Source organism: Coregonus lavaretus (genome assembly GCF_964263955.1).
Source record: "Coregonus lavaretus genome assembly, chromosome: 32".
Classification (NCBI taxonomy): Eukaryota; Metazoa; Chordata; class Actinopteri; order Salmoniformes; family Salmonidae; genus Coregonus; species Coregonus lavaretus.
Window position 1 is genome coordinate 24,373,742 of NC_140019.1, and position 20,993 is coordinate 24,394,734.

General features: G+C 44.3%; 1 pseudogene across 1 annotated transcript; it reads right to left on the reverse strand.

Moving 5' to 3' along the window:
* Positions 1 to 440: 440 nt before the first annotated feature.
* LOC311107227 (xaa-Pro aminopeptidase 2-like) lies at positions 441 to 20,749 on the reverse strand (annotated as a pseudogene). The gene is made up of 12 exons: positions 20,720 to 20,749; positions 19,515 to 19,625; positions 19,340 to 19,403; positions 14,967 to 15,108; positions 14,686 to 14,775; positions 5,381 to 5,490; positions 4,924 to 4,984; positions 4,690 to 4,744; positions 3,925 to 4,001; positions 3,324 to 3,413; positions 701 to 858; positions 441 to 461 (listed from the first exon to the last, which is right to left on the reverse strand). The product of its transcript is annotated as a xaa-Pro aminopeptidase 2-like (transcript).
* Positions 20,750 to 20,993: the final 244 nt, after the last annotated feature.

Below are 20,993 nucleotides of genomic sequence, written 5' to 3' on the forward strand. Positions count from 1 at the left end.
GTTCTTCACATGGCACAGCTAGACAAACCTCTAGAGCTGGGGGAGGACTCATTTACATTTAAGTCATTTAGCAGACGCTCTTATCCAGAGCAACTTACAGTTAGTGAGTGCATACATTATTTTTTTATTTTTCATACTGGCCCCTCGTGGGAAACAAACCCACAACCCTGGTGTTGCAAACACCATGCTCTACCAACTGAGCTACATCCCTGCCGTATATTCCCTCCCCTACCCTGGACGACGCCAATTGTGCGCCGCCCCATGGGTCTCCTGGTCACGGCCGGCTACGACAGAGCCTGGATTCGAACCAGGATCTCTAGTGGCACAACGAGCACTGCAATGCAGTGCCTTAGACCACTGCGCCACTCGGGAGGTAGTGTCATATCAGTGACAGCTTTTAGAGACACTGATTAACACTCAGCGTGTGATGATGAACCCCATTATCTGTCCCTTACAAAGTGCTAACAGGCACAGATTACACTACAACATTCAACTTGTCATCATGGCCATCTTGTCGTTTGCTATATTGAGTTTGTTTGGCTCAACTTTTTCTTCAGGGACAAAGTATGTTTGATATGCAATCAAAGCATTCAACACAGAGAGTAAGTAGTGGACAACAGCCTGGTTAACAAATGGTACTCATGAGCTTTAAAATAGACCGCCGCCTCCTCCTCTTTAAATAAACTACAAATTCATTTACACTGTCTACAGGCAAGGAGACGTCAGCAGAGGCAGTGGAGCTCTGGATTGGCTCTGTATGTTTCAGCATCCATCCTTAACCTTTGCCAGGCCCTGCCAGTCCAGCTCAGCCCCCATCAGCTTTCGTATGGTCAGGTAGTACATGTCCAACCACTGCAGCTGAAGGGGAGAGAGGGAACAATGTGGGGGACACACACGTGAGCAGCAACCCAGTGCCACACACCACAGTAAGCTGGCACGCACACATGTCACATGCCACATGCATACCACATACCACTTGCACAGAATCAGTTTTTCAATGGGTCATATGGTTTGTACAGTAGTCATATGGTTTTTACAGTAGTCATATATATGTACAGAAATAGTGTGAGATTCACTTTTAGTGAGAGGTGTGCTACATCCACAATATATGAGCACTGATCTAAAATGACCAACATACAAGATACAATACAAAGGGAAGCACGGCTGAACATGCAGTAAACATTAGTAGATTACAGATTAGATTACATGTACAAAATGAAATCGTTAGCTTTGTTTTCTCTGAGACTAATAGAAAGTAATATCACTGCTGATGAAGTTCATACGTGGTTTCTCAAGAAAACTTGCAGGTGTTAAAAGCTGCCTGTAAACTATGAGGGGGATTTTCTGAGGAAACCCCCACAACAGAAAAACACATCCCAACCTGTCAGTCTGAATGTCTAATGTGCATTTACCTCATGCTCTCATAGCTACTACCTAGATGTCCCTGAGAATTGAACCCTTCAATGTTTTTGAACCTTCAGTCATTTGAGCTCAGTGGAGGCTCCTCAGAGGAGGAAGGGGAGGACCATCCTCCTCAGTTAATTTCATAAAAATTACAATTGTAAAACATTAAAAAAGTTATCATTTTTAGATAAAACTATACTAAATATAATCACATGTCACCAAATAACTGATTAAAACACACTATTTTGCAAAGGTCTACAGTAGCTTCCACAGCACTCTGTAGGGTAGCACAATGGTGTAGCCGGAGGACAGCTAGTTTCCGTCCTCCTCTGAGTACATTGACTTTAATACAAAACCTAGGAGGCTCATGGTTCTCACCCACTTCCATAGACTTACAAAGTAATTATGAAAACTTCCGGAGGACGTCCTCCAGCCTATCAGAGCTCTTGCAGCATGAACTGACATGTTGTCCACCCAATCAAAGGATCAGATAATTAATCTAGAACTGAAAGCATAAGCTACAGCTAGCACTGCAGTGTATAAAATGTGGTGAGTAGTTGACTCAAAGATAGAGAAAGACAATAGTTGAACAGTTGTGAACAAATTAATTTATTCCAAAATGAAGGTGAAACGAGAGAGAGAGAGATAGAGAGAGAGTCCATTTTTTTCACTTTCAGTTTCACTTACTTAGCTAGCAAATGCAGCTAGCTAGTTTAGCCTACTGAAACACCCTGCTCAAACAAAGGGATCCTATGTTAGCTAGCTGGCTATTACTTTCCAACACAACACTGGAACTCTTCCAAGTCAAGGTAAGCTTTTGGTATTACAAATGTATTGTCACCGGGGCCCGCCGGTGTCACTGCTTACTGACTGTACACTAACTTTACTGTATGATTGTAGCGGGTTTACTAACGTGTTAGTTCTATTAGCTATGCTGACTATGACGTTACTTTATCTGATATTGTGACAACGATGTAGGCTGTGTGTAGCGGTTTGTCTTGGAAATGTTTTTTTGCCTGGTCACATACTGCTGATGTGTTGTGCATTGAAGTCCACAAGCGAAGGGAAGAGAAGGAATACAACATGGCTGTTATGAGAGTGAACAGTGTTTACGCATGATCAGGGGTATATTCATTCCGCCAATTCTGTTGAAAAACGTTTCTTAAATGGAAGCAAACTGAACAAAACAGGGATAAACATACCTGAATTTGTCCAATAGAAACTCTTGTTTGCAACTGTTGGACTAATGATTACACCCAATATCAGCTGGATGCAGGCAAGAGTCACTGTCTGTCACCTCAAATTTGTCTCTCGACCTTTGTGCACCTAAGTTGTAAACTTTCATTCACAGGCTAGGTTGTAGCAACCTCATGATGGGTATAGGGAAAATTTGAGTATCATGAAGTAGCCTAAACCTATCGATGTTACATTGAACTGGGTGAATGGAATACGAATGAGAGTCATCCAATATGCTGTAATAGAAATAAGGCCATGCTCATGATTAAAAAAAATCGTCCTCCCTCATCTTAAACGGCACTGACCGCCACTGTTAGAGCTACATACTATAATACAGTCCTAATAATGACCTAATGTGCATCACAGAGATTCTATCAAATTACACACACAGTAATTCCACTGACCCAGTCTCCATGGACCCCATTATGACATTTTACAATTGGGATTCTACATTAAAAATAACACCTGTAATAAAGGAAATTAAGGAAATTAAATGAAATATGTAAATCTATAATGGGCATCATGTCAGTGTTATTTCAGATGTTCATTAAGCTGACACTAGCTGTGATGACAGGTGAGGATGCTTTATGATTGCTGATTATGTTTTATGATATCTGCTGTCATTACAGTAAGAAGGCCTCATGACAGAGGGTACAAGGAAAGTGTCACCATGTGTTTCATACCGGTTGTGGGCTCATGAGAGAGGTGTCAATCAGCTTCCTGTCATACGGGACTAATGACACAGTCTCATAAGCCAGGTAATTATGGCCATACTGCAGGAGACAAAAACACAGGGCAGAAAGTCAGTGATTGTCAGTCTTGACTGCATTTCTAGCTGACTACATTGCAGATAAGACACATGCCAGATCTTACAACGGCTGGATAAGTTTTAACATATCAGCAAACCACAACATATAGCAATCTGATGTTGGACTGCGCAGTCGATGACATGGCACACAACCATTGGTTGATGCAATGCATTTAGTCGGCCTGGAACGCAACCTTTTGACATCCCTTACGGAAAAGTCACATGCCTCATGAAGTCAATTTCACACGTGAGACACGTGAATTTCTGATATTTCACATGTAAAAATCAAACATTTGGAAATACGTAGTTTTCTGACATTTTACATTCGACATCTGACAATTGACATCATATTATCTATAGCTAGCATACAGCTTTAAGACATACCCATCATAGTTAAAAGTTATCAATATTTAGCCACACTTATCTGATGTTTCCACATGTTCAATATAAAAGATGTAGTTCAATAGTTGATCTACCTTAGTGTGAGCTGGTACAATGACAATAACATCTTCAATACGGATCCCAAAGTCATTTTCCTTGTAATATCCTGGTTCTAGAAGAGATACAATCTGCTCATGAAATAAAGGTCTCCATTTTCTTCCAAGTCAAAATGGCAGCTCACAAATCTAAATAAACCTTATGGCATCAAGATGTTCATTAAAGATAAGGAATCAGGCTTTGACAACCATAAGGAACATGACATTGACATTGGTTGGCTCTTTTCTGACCAAAACAGGAACACGTTTGATTATGGTAATTCAACCATAACCATAAGAAGTTTAGATAGCTGGCCTCTAAACTTACTTAGCAATCTAAAAAATGTTAGCTGACATGGCTAATTGAGTGACTGTCAGTGACTGACATAACAAGAGAAAAACTGCTGATGCACAACCAAATTTCGAAAATGCACCTTGTGTATTCTACTATTCTAACTCACAACAGTAAGTTGAGACCCCGACTGAGTTGGGGTGAATTGATCCGAGGGCCGCCAGTTGCCCATCCCTGCTTTAAAACATGTATTTTTCCTTCCTCTCTTGAAGTAATCACTGATTTAACACAACTGGATAGGTGACTGTGAAACTACATGTTCCCTCACATGTCTCAAAGAAGGAAAGTATTCAAAAAACAGACAGACCCAAAGTGCTTTGTGTAAAATAAATCACCTTGCTGGGGGACAAGTAGAAAAATAATGCCCTCTTGTGGTTGTATAGAATATCACTCTAATACTTTTACATATCCACCAGTAGTAACCCCTGATAGTGTGACGTGAATGAGCAGCTGCATTGCATTCACCTTCTGTCCCGGAGGGGAATATGGTCAGAGAGATATGAGAGACATACACAGGTGTTGATTAGAGACTTGGTTTGAAATGATGAATATAGACATATGAAATAACTATAGGCTACATAAAAAGGTATATGTACTGTATATTAAGCTGCTGAGCCCCGTAGGGCCACCCTAATACATAGCTGTACCTTCTGCATGTCAGTGGGGGTCCTCCAGTCAACAGTTTGTGTGATGTCAGTGGTCCCATTTCTATGGGTCACAAGAACACAAGTCATGGATCACATTTGAATCAATATGGATAATAACTGAAGACTAATCTGTTCTTTCTAAGTCCATGGTTTAACTACATCCTCAGCTCTTCTCTACTCACAAATACCGGCCATCAGATTCCACCATCTCATCAACAGTCAGCTGTCTGCTGGTTGCATTAGAAGGCCTATAATACAAAACAATAGAGTTAGTGGTACTGTGAGGCAGATACTAAGTAACATTAGGAGACAAGGTGGAAAAGGAAGTTATAGATACCTGTAGTGGGCCAGAGCAGCATTGGGCCCACTGGCAGATATGGTTTCAAAGCTGTGCTTCTGCTTGCTGTCAATTGTCAAAGATAGTGTTAGCGTGAGTGTGTGTGTGTGTTCTCCCCACCTGTGACCCTCATTGACATAATATGCTGCTGTCATCTCTGTCTCGTTACCCTCTGGTAAAACTTTTTCCAGCCACATCAGTAGCTGTATGACTGCCACAGCATCTCTCACCTACGGAGAGCACGAGAGGACAATCAGAGCACACAAGGCATTCTCTGATTACAACTGATGAGTAGGATGGCCTTAACCCTGAACCCTGGGGGCGTATGTATCAAGCATCTCAAAGGATCAGCAGGACCATAGCCAGGGTCTGAGTCTTTGTGAGGTCCGGACATGGGGGGTTATGGGGGGTTCAAGTTCTTTTCCTGCGTTAATATACAATTTTAAAACTCTAAAATGCTATTTTTAGAACAGCAAAAATGACCCCAGCCTCAGTCGATCTACAAACACATAGCCAATTAGCTATACAATTAGCCACTACACATGAACTCACATTACCCTAGCACCGGGATTAAACACTATTAGTAAAGGGCCCAGTTGCTCGCGGGTCTGCGTGTAGTGGGCAGAAATATTTGATATGTGAATATACAATATATTATATGTATATACATCATGTGACTCATAATAAGACTAAGCAATTAGCCCAGGGGTGTCAAACGTACGGCCCGCGGGCCGGATCAGGCCCGCAAACGGGTTTAATCCGGCCCGCGAGATGATTTCGAAAAAAAAAAGAAAAAAAAATATATATGTATATTTTGTTAAGTATAAAAATGCGCTGCCATTTTTCAATAAAATAAACTGCTGTTCCAATTATGTCCACTGGATGGCGCAATAGCAATTGTGTTAAGCAAGCAAACTGTTTATACCGGGGCAGAACAAGTAGGTCAAGCACGTGCAGCCAATGAGCTACTTTGTTTTGCCCGCAATATTTATTACGGCTTCTACTTTTAACATTATGTGCTTTGGCACCCTCATTGCCCCAATATGTCTCTGTCAAAAAAGAGAAAAGTGGACGCAGAGTGCAGAGTGTTCCAAGAAAAATGGTCATCCTATTTAATCACGGAATTGAATGGGAAAGCTGTATGTTTGGTGTGTTCAGAGCATGTTGCAGTGCTGAAAGAATATAACCTTCGTCGCCACTATGTGAGTCTTCATGCCGACAAATATGACAACTTTCAAGGACAGCGGAGATGAGAGAAGGTGAATGAACTGTTGGCGGGTCTGAAGAAACAGCAGTCTGTGTTTAGTCACAGCCGAGACATCAGTGACGCTGCAGTGAAAGCTAGCTACCTCATTGCTAATGAAATCGCAGTGGCTTCAAAACCATTTAGTGAGGGTGAATTTGTAAAAACATGCATGATGAAGGCAGCGGAGATTGTATGCCCTGAAAAGCGGCAGGCCTTTGCAAATATCAGCCTGACAAGAAACACAGTTGCAGACAGGATTTCCGATCTTTCAGTGGATTTGGACAGCCAGTTGAAGCAAAAAGTAAAGTCATTTATTGCGTTTTCGGTTGCAATTGATGAAAGCACGGACATTACAGATGTTGCACAACTGGCCATTTTTTCATCCGCGGAGTTGATGACACATTGACCGTCACCGAGGAGTTCGTGGAGTTGGTGCCGATGACAGATACAACGACAGCAGCTGATATTTTTACCGCACTCGTCGGCGCGCTGGACAGGGTCGGAGTGGACTGGTCCCGCGCTGTCAGCCTGGCTACAGATGGTGCGCCCTCAATGATCGGGAAAAAAGCAGGCGTTGTGACAAAGTTCAGAGAGAAAGTGCAATCTGCAAATGGAGGACGTGATTTTTTGACTTTTCACTGTATTTTGAACCAGGAGGCTTTGTGTTGCAAGTCATTAAAGATGGATAACGTCATGAAGGTGGTCATCCAAACTGTTAATTTCATCCGATCCAGAAGCCTGAATCACCGTCAGTTTGACAGCCTTCTCAGAGAGAAAGACCACATCTATGGCCTGCCATACCACACTGAGGTAAGATGGTTAAGCCGAGGTGCTGTGCTGAGGCGTTTCTTTGATTTACGAGAAGAAATTGAACAGTTCATGGAAGAAAAGGGCAAACCAGTGTTAGAATTTCATTCCGCAGAATGGATGCCGGACCTTGCATTTATGGTGGATGTTACAGAGCACCTGAATAACTTGAACAAACAGCTGCAAGGGCGCAACAAAGTTGTCACGCAGTATTATGACAGCATACGTTCTTTCAAGTTGAAGCTGTCATTGTGGGAGATGCAACTTGCCGGTGGTGATGCAGCTCACTTCCCCTGTCTGAAAAATGTGTGCGCGACCCAACATGTGGCAGACATGAAGCGGTTCAAAGATAAAATAACGGGACTGTTACAGGAGTTTGAGCAACGCTTTCAGATTTATGTTTATATGTTTTTATGTTGATGTGCTATTGTTTTTAATTGATTTTATTTTATTTGTATATTTAACCTATTCTTGACTCTGTGGTTCTTGCACTTGTTTGGGGAACAGGATTTCATAATTTTTATCTACATTTCTGCCTGAGAAATGACACCCTGATATAGTTCTGTGATCTGTGAAACAGTTCTGTTAATCACTGAGGCATTGTGTGTTTGTGTGTTCTTTGTCCTCAGAACATTCAAATAACTTGAGGTGTTTTATGATTAATAGTGATGTTGTGCTTTTGGACACTGTCCTCAGGCTCCAGCTTTATGTTTATATGTTTTTATGTTGATGTGCTATTGTTTTTAATTGATTTTATTTTATTTGTATATTTAACCTATTCTTGACTCTGTGGTTCTTGCACTTGTTTGGGGAACAGGATTTCATTATTTTTATCTACATTTCTGCCTGAGAAATGACACCCTGATATAGTTCTGTGATCTGTGAAACAGTTCTGTTAATCACTGAGGCATTGTGTGTTTGTGTATTCTTTTTCTTTAGAATTTTCAAATAAACTTGACGTGTTTTATGATTAATAGTGATGTTGTGCTTGTACTATTTTGGACACACTGTCCTCAGGCTCCAGCTTTATGTTGTATGTTGATCGTATTAAAACAAAGAAAACAATCTGAAGTTGTTGTTTTTAAGTTATATATACCATGATTTTTCCGGTCCGGCCCACTTGGGAATAGATTTTCCTCCATGTGGCCCCTGAGCTAAAATGAGTTTGACACCCCTGAATTAGCCTATAATAATGTTTATCTGACTCCATAAAGATAGTTAAATATACACGCAAACCTGTCCATACGTCCCACGATCAGACACTGATTAGTACTGCTTGGCATAGTGAAGCTAGCAGAGAAAAATGAGCAAGGGAACACAGGGAAGTGAGGGCATAAATATACAGGTGAATCAGATAGACACAGGTGACACCAATAGGAAGATGATTAGTCCCGACTGTGAGTGAGGAGGTGCCTAAGGTTGTCTGAGGATGACACCTAGTGGGTCGCTCCGGAACTGCGAATCCCTCCTGTAACAGTGCCCCTCCCCACCCCGACGAACGGCCACAGCCGTTCACCTCGCCGCCTCTGGGTGGAGGCGACGGAATGTTGTTATCAGCCCTGGGTCCAGAATATCCCTCCTGGGCACCCAGGGCCGCGCCTCCGGCCCCGAACCCTCCCAGTCCACCAGAAATTGGAGACCCCTCCCCACCCGCCAGCAGTCTAGGATCCAGTCCACAGTAAAAGCCGGCTGCCCTCCGACAAGGCGCAGCGGGGGAACAGGATGAGGAAGGGAAGCCAGGGGACAGGTAGCGACGGGCTTGAGGAGGGACACATGGAACGTGGAATGCACCCGCATGGTGGGGGGAAGTTGCAGGCGGTAGGCCACTGGGTTGACTCGCCGGACCACTCTGAATGGCCCGACAAACCGGGGGTACAGCTTCCTGGACTCCACGCGAAAGGGAAGATCCCGCGTGGAGAGCCACACCCTCTGTCCTGGGCGAAAGGCCGGGGCCGGGCGACGCCTGCGGTTGGCCTGAAGTTGAGACCTTACCGAGGCCCGCTTAAGCGCCGCCCGTACCTGCCTCCAGGTGCAGCGACAGCGATTGATGTGGGCCTGGACCGACGGGACCGCCGCCTCCTCCTCTTGCTCAGGGAATAGGGGGGTTTGGTACCCGTATTGGCACTAGAAGGGGGACAGGCCGGTGGACGAGCAGAGAAGGGTGTTGTGGGTGTAGCACCTCAGCACCCCCTCCAGATCCTGGTTGACGCGCTCCGTCTGCACGTTCAACTGGGGATGGAAGCCGGAAGACAAATAGACGGAGGCGCCGAGGCAGGTGGCGAGCGCCTTCCAGAACCTGGAGGCGAACTGAGGTCCCCGATCCGACACCACATCTTGGGGAAAGCCATGGACCGGGCAAGCAGCCACGAAGGCGCGCATATCCCCCTCAGAAGATGGTCACCAGAACCTCCTGTGCAGGAACTCCAACGTCCTGGTGCCCCCCGGATGGCTGGTGAGGTCGGACGCGTGCGCCCACTGAAGCAGTCGCGAGCGCGCCACCTTGGGTACGTACATCCTCCCCGATGGACCTCCACCCGGATCGGGCTGCCGCCGTAGCTCTGCTCTGACCAGCGTATCGATTCCCCACGAAACTTGGGCAGCAAGCAGGGCTTTGGGGACAATGGGGTCATCCCTCTCCACCAGGTCCACGGGGTCGAACTGCTGGGAGAGCGCGTCAGGCTTGGTGTTCTTCGACCCCGGACTGTATGAGATGGTGAACCGGAACCTGGTGAAGAACAACGCCCACCTGGCCTGGCGCGAGTTGAGCCTCTGGGATCCTGAATGTAGGCTAAGTTCTTGTGGTCATTCCATATGACAAATGGATGGGGGTGAGTCTTACCGTCCGTGAGGAACCACTGGGACAGGTTTGCTCCCACCGCAACGTCTGAAGCATCCACCTCCACAATGAACGGCAGGGATGGATCAAGATGCCCAAGAACCGGGGCCGACGTAAAGCATCGCTTCAGCGCATCAAATGCGTTCCCCGCTTCCGGGGTCCAGGCGAAGGAGCGTACGCTCGTCTGGGTGAGGGCTGTCAGGGGAGCGGCTAGGGAGCTAAAATTGCGAATGAATCACCTATAAAAATTAGCGAACCCTAAAAACCGTTGTAGTTGCTTGAGGGATGAGGGCTGGGGCCAATCCAGTACCGCGCTGACCTTGGCTGGGTCCATCCGTAGGTCCTTTTGGGTGACGATGAACCCCCGGAAGGAGACTGTCTCAGTGTGGAACACACACTTCTCCACCTTGACGTAGAGCTGGTGACAGAGGACTTGCCGAACGTGCTGCTGGTGTTCACTCATGTCCTTCAAAAATATGAGGATATCATCCAAATACACGAAGACGCTGGTGAAGACCCGGGCTCCCTTCAAGTCGGAAGTTTACATACACCTTAGCCAAATACATTTAAACTCAGTTTTTCACATTTCCTGACATTTAATCCTAGTAAAAATTCCTTGTCTTAAGTCAGTTAGGATCACCACTTTATTTTAAGAATGTGAAATGACAGAATAATAGTAGAGAGAATTATTTATTTCAGCTTTTATTTCTTTCATCACATTCCCAGTGGGTCAGAAGTTTACATACACTCAATTAGCATTTGGTAGCATTGCCTTTAAATTGTTTAACTTGGGTCAAATGTTTCGGGTAGCCTTCCACAAGCTTCCCACAATAAGTTGGGTGAATTTTGGCCCATTCCTCTTGACAGTGCTGGTGTAACTGAGTCAGGATTGTAGGCCTCCTTGCTTGCACACGCTTTTTCAGTTCTGCCCACAAATGTTCTATAGGATTGAGGTCAGGGCTTTGTGATGGCCACTCCAATACCTTGACTTTGTTGTCCTTAAGCCATTTTGCCACAACTTTGGAAGTGTGCTTGGGGTAATTGTCCATTTGGAAGACCCATTTGCGACCAAGCTTTAACTTCCTGACTGATGTCTTGAGATGTTGCTTTAATATATCCACATCATTTTCCTTCCTCATGATGCCATCTATTTTGTGAAGTGCACCAGTCCCTCCAGCAGCAAAGCACCCCCACAGCATGATGCTGCCACCCCCATGCTTCACAGTTGGGATGGTGTTCTTCGGCTTGCAAATCCCCCTTTTTCCTCCAAACATAACGATGTTCATTATGGGCAAATAGTTATATCTTTGATTCATCAGACCAGAGGACATTTCTCCAAAAAGGACGATCTTTGTCCCCATGTGCAGTTGAAAACCGTAGTCTGGCTTTTTTATGGCGGTTTTGGAGCAGTGGCTTTCAGGTTATGTCGATATAGGACTTGTTTTACTGTGGATATAGATAATTTTGTACCTGTTTCCTCCAGCATCTTCACAAGGTTGTTCTGGGATTGATTTGAACTTTTCGCACCAAAGTACGTTCATCTCTAGGAGACAGAACGCGTCTCCTTCCTGAGCGGTATGACGGCTGCATGGTCCCATGGTGTTTATACTTGCGTACTATTGTTTGTACAGATGAACGTGGTACCTTCAGGCGTTTGGAAATTGCTCCAAAGGATGAACCAGACTTGTGGAGGTCTACAATTAATTTTTCTGAGGTCTTGGCTGATTTCTTTAGATTTTCCCATGATGTCAAGCAAAGAGGCACTGAGTTTGAAGGTAGGCCTTGAAATACATCCACAGGTACACCTCCAATTGACTCAAATGATGTCAATTAGCCTATCAGAAGCTTCGAAAGCCATGACATCATTTTCTGGAATTTTCCAAGCTGTATAAAGGCACAGTGAACTTAGTGTATGTAAACTTCTGACCCACTGGAATTGTGATACAGTGAATTATAAGTGAAATAATCTGTCTGTAAACAATTGTTGGAAAAATGACTTGTGTCATGCACAAGTAGATGTCCTAACCAACTTGCCAAAACTATAGTTTGTTAACAAGACATTTGTGGAGTGGTTGAAAAACGAGTTTTAATGACTCCAACCTAAGTGTATGTAAAGTTCCGACTTCAACTGCAGCTAGCATCAGAGTTCTCCTCAGTGAACAAGTTTCAGATATTATAATACTATAGTATCCATGTCTGGTATCTATCACATTCAATCACAAGAGGTTGGTGGCACCTTAATTGGGGAGGACGGGCTCATGGTAGTGGCTGGAGCGGAATAAGCGGAATGGTGTCAAATACATCAAACACATGGTTTCCATGTGTTTGATGCCATTCCATTTGCTCCGTTCCAGCCATTATTATGAGCTGTTCTCCCTTCAGCAGCCTCCACTGCATTCAATTGTCAGTCCTCTGAATACTGTAACAGAGAGAAATATTTTGGCCCCTGTCTTTTCCAACTCACAGCACATCGATCCCCCCCCGCCCGCCCGCCTCACAGTGTGAGTAAAACATTTTAGTGGACCCCCCTCTTGACAGCGGACATTTTTTAAAATATAGTATTACAGTTAATTTCATGCAATTATACACATAGAGAAAATGTTGTAGTTTTAAAGCAAGTTTGCTGCAATTCTACACATTTTGCCATGGGGCGGAGAGAAGATTTTGAAATTGTATAACTAATTTCATGCCATTATACACATTTTGCCATGGAGTGTAGAGAACATGTTGCAGTTTTACAGCAACTTTCCTGCAATTCTACACATGTTGCCATGGAGTTATTTTTGTAGTTTTAAAGCTAATTTTTCCTGCAACATTTTGCCGTGACTTACAGTATATCAGGTTAATATTATATCTGAGTGAGAGTGCCTAACAAAATCAGTGGGGGCCCCCTGGAGTCAGGGCCCCTGGGCACGTGGCCTGTGTGCACGGTCGGTAATTCGGCCATGATTACTACAAGTTTAGGTAGCTGGCTAGACTAACTAGACTAATTTACCAATCTACATTTGTTTAAATGACATGGGCAAATTGAGTGACTCAGTGAGTGACATATAACAAGGGGAAAACTGCTGCAACCAAGTTTCGAAATTGCACCTTGTGTATTCTATCACTCTAAATCTCAACAGTTAGATTGTTTTTTTAAATGGACCTCGGCGTCCTCATACTGTATGTAGCTAGAGCTCTGAGGATCAGGTCCATGTAATCTTATTCATTGTGATCTAAAAGGCACAACTGATCCTAAATCAGAAGTCCTATTCTGAGATACTTGATACATACAGCCCCTGATGTCAGATCAGTTTATGTTTATTTCCCCACAGTGGTTGCTATTAGGATTTGTAATGGTTGAGGTTAGCATTTGTAATGGTTAAGGTTAGGGTGTGTAAAGGTTGATGTTAGGGTTTGTAATGGTTGAGGTTAGGAAGTGTAATGGTTGAGATTAGTGTGTGTAGTGGTTGAGGTTAGGGTGTATAGTGGTTGAGGTTAGCATTTGTAATGGTTAAGGTTAGGGTGTGTAAAGGTTGAGGTTAGGAAGTGTAATGGTTGAGGTTAGGGTGTGTAATGATTGAGGTTAGGGTGTGTAATGGTTGAGATTAGTGTGTGTAGTGGTTGAGGTTAGGGTGTGTAATGGTTGAGGTTAGGGTGTGTAATGGTTGAGGTTAGGGTGTGTAGTGGTTGAGGTTACTAGATGTGAATGCCATGACAACAGTCTGTCATATCTTACTGCCGAGCTCAGATCGATATCTTTATTTGGATCCCCATTAGCTGACGTCATGACGACAGGAATGGAGGAATTTATAATAACACACCCTAATATGAACCATAAATGTCATGGCTCTATTGGTGCCAATCATAAAAACAGACTTTAATGGTAATGAATGGAAAACAGAACATCTGGATATCTTAGACAAGATATCCTGTAAAGGGTATTGAAAGCACTAATGCAAACTGCCTCCAATATAACAATCTCAATATGGAAAAGTATGGCTTGTCCAGATGAACTGATAACACATAGGATCTGAATGCTTTCAGACAGAGCTGTTGTAGCCACTGGCATCTCTGTTGTGAGATTTATGGCTTAATGGGAGTACAACTCATAGGAAAGAGGGGATAGGGAGCCTTGGGTTTCCAGCTGTATGGAACAGACAGGACCCAGGATGGAACAGACAGGACCCAGGGTGGAACAGACAGGACCCAGAGTGGAACAGACAGGACACAGGGTGGAACAGACAGGACCCAGAGTGGAACAGACAGGACACAGGGTGGAACAGACAGGACCCAGGGTGGAACAGACAGGACACAGGGTGGAACAGACAGGACACAGGGTGGAACAGACAGGACCCAGGGTGGAACAGACAGGACCCAGAGTGGAACAGACAGGACACAGGGTGGAACAGACAGGACCCAGGGTGGAACAGACAGGACCCAGGGTGGAACAGACAGGACCCAGGGTGGAACAGACAGGACCCAGGTTGGAACAGACAGGACCCAGGGTGGAACAGACAGGACCCAGGGAGGGTGTGTGTGTGTTTTACATACATGAGCGTTCCTCGGGATGCGCTGCTCTGTCTCTTCCTTCACTGCTTTAGTGGTCAGTACCGGAGAGTAGGCACTGGTCAGTAACTTCTCCTAAAACAGAGAGCCAGAGAGATATGGTTTTAATATTCTCCATTCGTACTCATGTACACAAACTGCAAAACAACAACACATTTATTCTACAAGTGTAGGGAGGCGTGACAAATAAATAGACCACATATTAAATGCACCATTCCCAGTCGCTGAGGGTGTAATTCTAGGTTTTATCCAACCCCTGTCCTCACCTCTGGAGTGATGAGCTTGTACAGTGCATAGTTGGTGTACTCTGTTCCGATCCACACCCAGTCTGGTCATGTAGTTCTTCAGCACTGTCATATTCTAACAACTTCACACAGTGGGCCAGGTAACACATGGAGTTCAGGTATACAGTGAGGGAAAAAAGTATTTGATCCCCTGCTGATTTTGTACGTTTGCCCACTAACAAAGAAATGATCAGTCTATAATTTTAATGTTAGGTTTATTTTAACAGTGAGAGACAGAATAACAACAAAAAAATCCAGAAACACGCATGTCAAAAATGTTATAAATTGATTTGCATTTTAATGAGGGAAATAAGTATTTGACCCCCTCTCAATCAGAAAGATTTCTGGCTCCCAGGTGTCTTTTATAAAGGTAACGAGCTGAGATTAGGAGCACACTCTTAAAGGGAGTGCTCCTAATCTCAGTTTGTTACCTGTATAAAAGACACCTGTCCACAGAAGCAATCAATCAATCAGATTCCAAACCCTTCACCATGGCCAAGACCAAAGAGCTCTGCAAGGATGTCAGGGACAAGATTGTAGACCTACACAAGGCTGGAATGGGCTACAAGACCATCGCCAAGCAGCTTGGTGAGAAGGTGACAACAGTTGGTGCGATTATTCGCAAATGGAAGAAACACAAAATAACTGTCAATCTCCCTCGGCCTGGGGCTCCATGCAAGATCTCACCTCGTGGAGTTGCAATGATCATGAGAACGGTGAGGAATCAGCCCAGAACTACACGGGAGGATCTTGTCAAGGATCTCAAGGCAGCTGGGACCATAGTCACCAAGAAAACAATTGGTAACACACTACGCCGTGAAGGACTGAAATCCTGCAGCGCCCGCAAGGTCCCCCTGCTCAAGAAAGCACATATACAGGGCCGTCTGAAGTTTGCCAATGAACATCTGAATGATTCAGAGGAGAACTGGGTGAAAGTGTTGTGGTCAGATGAGACCAAAATCGAGCTCTTTGCCATCAACTCAACTCGCCGCGTTTGGAGGAGGAGGAATGCTGCCTATGACCCCAAGAACACCATCCCCACGTCAAACATGGAGGTGGAAACATTATGCTTTGGGGGTGTTTTTCTGCTAAGGGGACAGGACATCTTCACCGCATCAAAGGGACGATGGACGGGGCCATGTACTGTCAAATCTTGGGTGAGAACCTCCTTCCCTCAGCCAGGGCATTGAAAATGGGTCGTGGATGGGTATTCCAGCATGACAATGACCCAAAACACACGTCCAAGGCAACAAAGGAGTGGCTCAAGAAGAAGCACATTAAGGTCCTGGAGTGGCCTAGCCAGTCTCCAGACCTTAATCCCATAGAAAATCTGTGGAGGGAGCTGAAGGTTTGAGTTGCCAAACGTCAGCCTCGAAACCTTAATGACTTGGACAAGATCTGCAAAGAGGAGTGGGACAAAATCCCTCCTGAGATGTGTGCAAACCTGGTGGCCAACTACAAGAAATGTCTGACCTCTGTGATTGCCAACAAGGGTTTTGCCACCAAGTACTAAGTCATGTGTTGCAGAGGGGTCAAATACTTATTTCCCTCATTAAAATGCAAATCAATTTATAAAATTTTTGACATGCGTTTTTCTGGATTTTGTTGTTGTTATTCTGTCTCTCACTGTTCAAATAAACCTACCATTAAAATTATAGACTGATCATGTCTTTGTCAGTGGGCAAACGTACAAAATCAGCAGGGGATCAAATACTTTTTTCCCTCACTATACCTCAGTCGCAACAAAATGGAATATAACGTTGCGGATAAAGTTTGGAATTACACAATTTCATGTATACAACATCTAAAGACCTTTATATCTATACTGAGAGCTTTGCCGTTACTAAAAGGATGTATTTGGGTGTTTTTGGAGCCTTTGTTCATGTTTTTTAGGTGCCCCCATACTACACAACGAGGATGAGGAAGTGATTTGCTGTTTGGGGTAAGTTTCTCAAAAACATGTGAAATCACAAAAAAAGGTGACTGGACCCTTCCATAACATGCCATTTACTTCAAAAATAGAGATTTGGTTGTAAAAAAATAAAACGTATCCTTTAAGGTTAGCTCTATCTTAGCTCTATCATAATAATACAATTGATAATACACCAGGCATGCTACCCACCAATATTAAGTAAATAGTCACTACAGTATAGCAACTGGTCTTGTTGGTCTTAAAATGCCCTATTCATATTTTCCATACTGTTTGGGTTGATGTCTTTACTGATGCTCAATCAAAGAACCATAGTCTGTCAAGTGTGACATGGATCTTTATGGGCTGTCTTAGGGACAAAGAGGAAGGTGTCAAAGCCGATGTCGTCAGTGACCGCAACCTCTCGAATCAGCCAGTCAGTTGTACTGCTGATGGATGCTGTGGAGCAGAAGCAACAATAGCACTGATTAGTCATTTATTCCCCACATTTCTTAATGATTTCAGAACATCAAGTATGATCGTTTAATTAATGAAGAGATTAGCGTGAAATCTATCCAAGTTTTATGCAGATTTACAACTTTTACAAATTTAAAATAGCTTCACTGATTAACATTGCTTGCTCTTTGGGGTTTTAGGCTGTGAAGCACTTTGTGACAACATTTGATGTAAAAAGGGCTTCATTAAATACATTTGACTGATGACTTGCATGCCTATCACTGTGAGCTTTTTTTATGTATGTGTTTTTTCAGTGGAATTCCTCTTTCCTATCATATTTTCATTCAGATAGAGATAGGGATTTGAAATGAGAGGAGGAGGCAGACAGGAGGACAACACAGTCTGCGGTTCTAGTCTAGTCAACACAGTCTGAGGTTCTAGTCTAGTCAACACAGTCTGCAGTTCTAGTCTAGTCAACACAGTCTGCAGTTCTAGTCTAGTCAACACAGTCTGCGGTTCTAGTCTAGTCAACACAGTCTGCAGTTCTAGTCTAGTCAACACAGTCTGCAGTTCTAGTCTAGTCAACACAGTCTGCAGTTCTAGTCTAGTCAACACAGTCTGCAGTTCTATTCTAGTCAACACAGTCTGAGGTTCTAGTCTAGTCAACACAGTCTACAGTTCTATTCTAGTCAACACAGTCTGCAGTTCTAGTCTAGTCAACACAGTCTGCGGTTCTAGTCTAGTCAACACAGTCTGCAGTTCTAGTCTAGTCAACACAGTCTGCAGTTCTAGTCTAGTCAACACAGTCTGCAGTTCTATTCTAGTCAACACAGTCTGCAGTTCTATTCTAGTCAAAACAATCCAGTCTCATCTCTTCTCACCATCTCTCTCCAGCTCACAGTTGCAGCCCATTTAACATTCAGCCTTGACCCAGTAGTGACTGTCTGTCCAGAGGACTGTTGTTCTGGGGCACCTGCTAGGGAGGGTTACATTACATTACTGGTTGAGGCAGAGTTAAGTGTAATTTTTAATGCATAGGCTACTTATAGGACAGGTACATAACAGAGGGACGTACAACAGTTCCAATGATCACAAAATGTACCAACTCATTCAAAGCATTTTCATAACAGAATCATAATAGTTGTTTTACTCTTTGTAACACTGGTGTTAACCTCTGCGTTTATCGTAAACTGCCAGACACAGACTAATCTGAACATCTGGCACATTCAAATATAAAATAAAATAGCCTCTTATTCTCAGTGGAGAGATTCTAACAGTACTCAGAATGATCCATTATTCTGCCTGAGCTCCAGTACAGAAATGGCTTTGATCATCCGTTCATGTCAGTCATTAGTCCAGGAATAGATCTCCCCATCAATCTGTCTATGGAAGCTCCCTGATTCACATCTCATCTGTCACTTATCAACGAGATGGAGAAGCAGTGAGGATGGAGGAGTGGAAGAGGGAGTGAAGGAGAGGAGGACAGGGGGAGGTGGGGTGGTGAGGAGAGGAGAGGAGGAATAGATGAGAGGAGGAGGAGGTAGGGGAGAGGAGGAGGAAGAGGAGGAGGAGGGTAAGGTAGGGGAGAGGAGGAGGAGGAAGAGGAGGTAGGGAAGAGGAGGAGGAAGAGGAGGTAGGGGATAGGAGGTAGGGGAGAGGAGGAGGAGGAGGATGAAGAGGAGGTAGGGGGGAGGTGAGGAGGAGGAGGAGGAGGAGGTAAGGAAGAGGAGGAGGAGGAGGAAGAGGAAGAGGAAGAGGAAGAGGAGGAGGAGGAGGAGGAGGAGGAGGAGGAGGAGGAGGAGGAGGGGGAGGTAGGGGAGAAGAGAGATGAGAGATGATGTGGAACTGAGAAGTAGAGAGGTGAGATGAATGGGTAGGACTAAAACTGAGCCACAGGAGGAGAGGAAGGGAGTATGGTATTTTAGGACGGAGGGGAGGGGAAGTAAGGGAGGAGGGGAGAAAGGAGAACAGAGGAAAGCGAGAGACCCACCTGCAGAGCCTGTGAAGCCTGTCATAAAGGCCACCCGTGCATCACATGGGGCAATGTACTCACTCTGTAGGAGATACACACTGTCAGCACCACACACACACACACACACGGTCACCACGCGCACACACATGCGCAAACACACACGCGCGCACACAAAAACAGACACATACACACACAAACACAAATCTGTCCCATGGATTATGTAGGCAGAGATATTAAGGGAACTCATAGCCTCCCTCAGGGCCTGCAGCCGTAGGGTAGTATTGATCACAGTGGGGGGCATGTACTGGAAGAAACAATAGAGAGAGTCAGAGGGCTGAAATCCAACCTGAAAATCAATGTGTGAATCGCCTACTGACATGAAGGCATGATTAACATCAAAGTCACGATGTGGGATTCCTCAAAACTAGATTGGACCTAAATAGAGAGTTTCCTGGATTCTAAAGTTCCTCTATTTGTCCTGACTGAATGAATGAAGTAAAATAACAGTGCATCAGAGCAATAATTAGTGTAGATTCCTGGGCCGTATTCATAAAGTGTTTCAGAATAGGAGTGCTGATCCAGGATCAGTTTAGCCTTTTATATCATAATTAATCAAATTATATTGACAGGGAGGATCTGATTCTGAATCAGAACTCCTACTCTGAGTCTCTTTATAAATACAGGCCAAGGCTAATTATGCCAATGAGTGAACCTTAGCGTTGTAAAAGTAGGGTTATATACAGTACGTCTGACCTGATTACATATTGACTGACCTGACAGTCATTCACTATAATGTATACACTGAACAAAAATATAAACACAACATGTAAAGTGTTGGTCCCATGAGCTGAAATAAAAGAGCCCCGAAATTCTCCACACGCACAAAAAGCTTATTTCTCTCAAACGTTGTGCTCAAATTTGTTTACATCCCTGTTAGTGAGCTTTTCTCCTTTGCCAAGATAATAAATCCACCTGACAGGTGTGGCATATCAAGAAGCTGATTAAACAGCATGATCATTACACAGGTGCACCTTGTGCTGAGGACAATAAAAGTCCACTCTAAAATGTGCAGTTTTGTCACACAACACAAAGCCACAGATGCCTCAAGTTTTGAGGGAGATTGCAATTGGCATGCTGACTGTAGGAATGTCCACCAGAGCTGTTGCCAGATAATTAAATGTTCATTACTCGACCATAAGCCGCCTCCAACGTCGTTTTAGAGAATTTGGCAGTACGTCCATCTGGTCTCACAACAACAGACCACGTGTAACCACGCCAGCCCAGGACCTCCACATCCGGCTTCACCTGGGGGATCGTCTGAGCCACAACTGAAGAATTTCTGCACAAACTGTCAGAAACCGTCTCAGGGAAGCTCATCAGCGTGCTCGTCGTCCTCACCAGGGTCTTCACCTGACTGCAAAGGACCATTGTTGTGCCATTCATCCGCCACCATCACCTCATGTTTCAGCATGATAATGTACGGCCCCATGTCGCAAGGATCTGTACACAATTCCTGGAAGCTGAACATTTCCCAGTTCTTCCATGGCCTGCATACTCACCAGACATGTCACCCATTGAGCATGTTTGGGATGCTCTGGATTGACGTGTACGACAGCGTGTTCCAGGTCCCGCCAATATCCAGCAACTTCGCGCAGCTATTGAAGAGGAGTGG